This window comes from Beta vulgaris, chromosome 5 (assembly GCF_026745355.1).
Source record: "Beta vulgaris subsp. vulgaris cultivar EL10 chromosome 5, EL10.2, whole genome shotgun sequence".
NCBI lineage: Eukaryota > Viridiplantae > Streptophyta > Magnoliopsida > Caryophyllales > Amaranthaceae > Beta > Beta vulgaris.
The window spans coordinates 51,215,529-51,220,712 of NC_079206.1; the positions used below are offsets into that span (position 1 = coordinate 51,215,529).

Genomic DNA, 5,184 nt, shown 5'->3' on the forward strand with positions numbered 1-5,184 from the left:
AAGTGTTTTGAAGTGATTTTGGTCAATTTTGCACAAGCATGGTTGGCGTTGGTGACTTTATACTCTCAATCTATGGCATGTGATGGTTTTCACATACTGAGTTTTGTGTTTGAAAACGCATCAGTACCATGTGATAGTTCTATTTTAACCGAAGCCCATTAATCCTTATTTATCTTTTTTATTGCTTTTCTCGTTCTTATTATTTCATTGATTGTTTCACATGAATCAAACACTATAATACCCTTTTTTAACAACATCAAAATCCAATTACAAAATAAATCCAATAGCAAGTTTTCTGGAAAATACGAACTCATAACCTTTTTTAACAGTGAGAATTATCCAAAAAAATCCAATAGCAAGTTTCCACAAAAAGACAAACTCTCGGCCCCATCGAGAAAAAAATATAATATAGAACTTTAAATTTGAAGGAATATGGGAATAAAAGTACCTCTTAATACACCATAAATTTGCTTATATGTTTAGGATCAGGAAGACTCTGAGTTCTAGATCTTGTAATGAAATTCAATTTCAACTCTATACAAAGATATAAAAGTCAAGTTTGCAAGATCCCGCTAATATCAAGTCTAGGTTGAACCTGATCATTATAGCTAAGGTTTCTTGCTTCCGTTTGAGAGTGTAGGAAGTGATCATGAGCTCAACATATATCTTGAAAAAAAGGGTTATTGTATTATTTTATGAATTATGTAGGTGAAGTTGAAAAAGGACCAAGAAACAACAACTTTGCAAGTTGATAGCATAAGTAATAATCAGAAGATTGAAGTTAGGAAATTTAAAAGAAAAGGAGTTCGGTGGTTCAATACAAATACGAAGTTTTATGTCAAGCACACTAATAAAGATATGACCCAATCAACGAGGGCTCGAGTTATTCGTCGTTTATATGATTATGTAATGCTTACAATATTTGAGAAAATAGTCCTTAGAATTAGCCAAACCCATGAAAATATTAAAAAGGCTCGTAAAGAATAGTCCAATAGGTTTTCATATGTATAACAACAAGCAATAAATAATTAATAATAGTATTACGTACGAATGAGGTTACACAAGAAAATCTCTCATCCTACTTCTGTGCCCTTCATTTCATAGAAAATTGAGCGAATTCTAGATTTACCAGCTGTAAAACCTGAACACAATTCCTAAGGAAAACCCCTATTAACTTTCTATTGAAGACTCCAATTTCGTTCTTCTACACTTCGTAAACCTCATCGTAAAAGCTTGTGGTCTTGCAAAGTTAATACAATCATCTTCTAATGACTAGTGGAAAAAACCTAGACGACACAAAAGAACTAATCTGGTGGGTCTCAAAATGGATCAGTTAATGTCAACTAATCCGGTGGGTAGCGTAAATCGGATCAGTTAATATCTATTGATCCGATGGGCCAAGCTGACAAAGATTAACTAAGCTTTTGGGCCTTTTATCAGCGCTTGCTTCACTTCCTTAGTCCTCAGTCCTCTCATCATCTCTTTTTCCCATTCGCTTAGTTAAGGTTTTCTCATCCTCTCTAATTTTCCTTTTTCTTAACGCCATAGTCCTTACTCCTCAATCTTCTTCTCTCACCTTCGCTCACCACCAGATCTCCTTATCTCTCACCCGATCTTACTACCACTGTCGCTCGTGCACCACAATCCTCTTTCAAATTCGTCGGCGACCTCATCAATTTTAATGCTTAGTGCTCATTTAGTGATCGATAATTGCTCATCTCTCGTTCCCACTTGGCTGAGTTTATCATTATTATCATCTGCAGCCACCAACATCTTCTTCCTCCTCCTTGTCAGGAGTTGGTTGATTGGGACCAGATCGTTACAAAAGGTAAGGGTTAGTTTTTTACTCTGACGACCCACATCTTCATCCTCCTCCTCATTAGGTTTTTTATTTCGGTGGAAGATGGGGTGGCAGTCGTGGTGGGCCTAAATCTCATTTCATCCCTCTTTAATTTTTGTTTAATTGATTAATTTCATATATTTGAAATGTTTAGAATTATTGATTTTTGTGATTTTTTTTTGTAATTTCTTTAATTTTATAAGTTGAGCTTGAAAATCAAAGTTGAACAACTAACAATGGACTATATTTTTTTCACTAAAATGTTGGTTGATTTTTGGAAAAAGTTTACAAAAGAATGGGGGAAACATTTGATTACAATTAAATTTTGTTGCCAATTATACTATATTCATGATGGTATGGTTCCAATTAAATGATACATAAAATATTATACTTGTAGAGTTGTAGCCTTCAATAAAATGGAAATCATCTGAATAAAGTAAATTTCATCTCATACTCCCTTTATCTTTGCATGCATCATTTTATATTTAGGAGTTTGGCCATAAATTTTCATAGATCGATTATATGGTGTTTTGTTACATTCATGATGACATATATATTCGTCATATTAATTTTTTATAATTTTAATAGTATATAATAATAGACATTAATGGTCAAATATAATTGTTAGAGATCTTAAAAAAGCAAATGCAACACACTTATAGAGATGGAGGAATAATTGCATATAGGTTTTCTTCAATAAATTATAAACTTGGAGCATATAAACATCACAATATATTCAATTCTGTTATGATATATCATTAAAATAAAATAAAGTTTCACTTAATACATTTTACATGTTTGGGATACACATAGATATTTAATTTTAGATTTTGAATTTTATTTTAACAAGGTCCTGTAGCTCAGTTGGTTAGAGTGTTGGTCTTATGAGCCGAAGGTCGCGAGTTCGAGCCTCGCCAGGACCAAACTTTTAGCTGATCAATTTTTACATTTTAAAATAACATAAATATCATTCGACATCCTTGTCATAACTTTTATTTTAACAGTTTTCTTAATAACATAGAATTTAGATCAATAAACCTTTGTACATAAATGATGTAGTTTCATTTTCTTTAAAATATTTTGTCATGTAATAAGAAAATTCATTGATCTATAACGTGGACTTAATTTATAGCAATGAAATCCCTAAATGAGATAATAGTGTTTCTAGGTTTTTAGAATTTTTACCCAATATTTGCATCCCACCATTCTTATGAAATTCCAACATAAAAATAATTGATGAACAATATTAAGGTTTCATATCTTCAAATAATAGGAGAAAAAGGACACATTTTCTCAAAAGTTGGTAGTGATATTGAAATGTGCCATTTTATTTTCATCTATCAGGGCACATTGTCTCAAAAGAACTACGAAGTCGGCGAAGAAGTAAGATTGTAGAATAAAGTTGATTAGGAAAATAACTATTCATAAAGTCATGCCTTGATCGATGTTGATAGAGGGGATACACTAATGGTTATAAGGAATACATTATTAATAAGATAGGGACATGTGGTTGATGTGATAAAATAGTAAAATATCAATATCTACATATTTGTTTTTTTGACAGACATTGAAATGCGAGAAATCTTTATATTATAGCACATTGTAATATCAACATTTAATAGCAATAAGATATCTAATATGTTTGGTAATAAGCAGATCAAGAAAAAAAATATTGCATTAAACATAATCAATGGATTGGCCAGTTCAATCCTTTTTTTAGGTAGATTTATTAGTGTATTATTTAGCAATAGAATTTGGTGAAAATTGCTAGTTTTGGAAACATCTATGAGAGTGTTGTTTTCTTTTATTTGATTGAAACTTTGATATATCATTACCAACTAACCCTTCTTTTATTTTGAAAATATTACAAACTTCATCAATATTTTGTTCATGGATTCCTATTATATCAAAGTTCAAATATATAATAAATTAAATCCAAGAGCAAGTTTTCTGGAAATTTGAACTCACAAGTTTTTTAACAGTAAGAATAATCCAAAAAATTAATAGTAAGTTTACAAGGAAAGACGAACTCTTGTCCCCGCCTAGAAATTATATTATATTAAACTTAAAATTTGAAGTGTAAGGGAGATAAACATACCTCTTGATATAGATACACAGTAAACATTCTTACAAGTTTAGGTTCAGAAAAACTCTGAATTCTAGTTCTTGTAATTAGTTTCAATTTCAACTCTCTAAAAAGATGTAAAAGTAAATTTTGCATGATCCCACTAACATCAAATCTAAGTTGAACCTTATCATTAAGGTTTCTTGTTTCCACTTAAGAGTGTAGAAAGTGATCATGAGCTTTACATATTTCTTTCATAAAGAGGGTAATAATAATATTATGTTATAAATTATTTTGGGCGAAGGTGAAAAAAGGACCAAGAAACAACAACTTTGCAAGTTGATAAACTAAGAAATAATCGGAAGATTGAAGTTGAGAAATTAAAAGAAAAGGAGTTCGGTGGGCTGGTCAAACTGCCAACTTTTATATTAAGCACATCGATAAAGATATAAAAAAATTAATGACCGGCTCGAGTTATTAATTTGTCGTTTATGAGTAAGTCATGCTTGGAATATGTGAGAAAATAGTCCTTAGAATTAGCCAAACCGATAAAAATATTAAAAGGCTCATAAAGACTAGTCCAAAAGGTTGTCATATGTAAAACACCAAGCAACGAATATCATGTGCAAAATAAATAATATTATTATATGCGAATGACGTTATGCAAGAAAATCTCTCATTCTAGTTGTGTGCCCTCCATTTCATAGAAAAATTGCTTGTGTGCAATTGATTCTTCGTGAATGACAAATTTCTAGATTTACAAGCTGTAAAACCCGAACACATTTCCTCACGAAAACCCCTACTAACTTTCTATTGAATTCATTGAGAACTCTAATTTGGTTCGTCTACTCTTTGTAAACCTCATCATAAAAGCTTGTGCTCTCTCAAAGTTTAATAAAATCATCCTCTAATCACTAGTGGAAAAAACCCCAAAAGACACAAAAGAAATAATCTGTTGAGTCCCAAAACAGATCAGTTAACGTCAACTAGCCCGGTGGCTATTATTGTGAACTTATAGAATATCGTTTGTTATATTCTTGTAATTTCTGGAATTTCTTTTAGTTTGTGTTAATTTATTTGTAATTCGTTGGTAATTTCGTTTTTTATATTTCTTTGTTAATTAATTTGTACTTTTGTAAGTAATTTCGTTGTTAATTTGTTTGTCATTTTGTTGGTAATTTCGTTAATAATTTCAGGATGACTCTGAGTTCTAGGTCTTCTAATCAAATACAATTTCAACTCTATAAAAAGATATAAAAGTCATGTTTGCAAGATCTCG

General features: G+C 30.8%; 1 non-coding gene across 1 annotated transcript; it reads left to right on the forward strand.

Annotated features, from left to right (window-relative positions):
• The first annotated feature begins 2,689 nt into the window (after positions 1 to 2,689).
• TRNAI-UAU (transfer RNA isoleucine (anticodon UAU)) lies at positions 2,690 to 2,763 on the forward strand. Its single transcript has one exon. It is a non-coding gene; the product is annotated as a tRNA-Ile (tRNA).
• Positions 2,764 to 5,184: the final 2,421 nt, after the last annotated feature.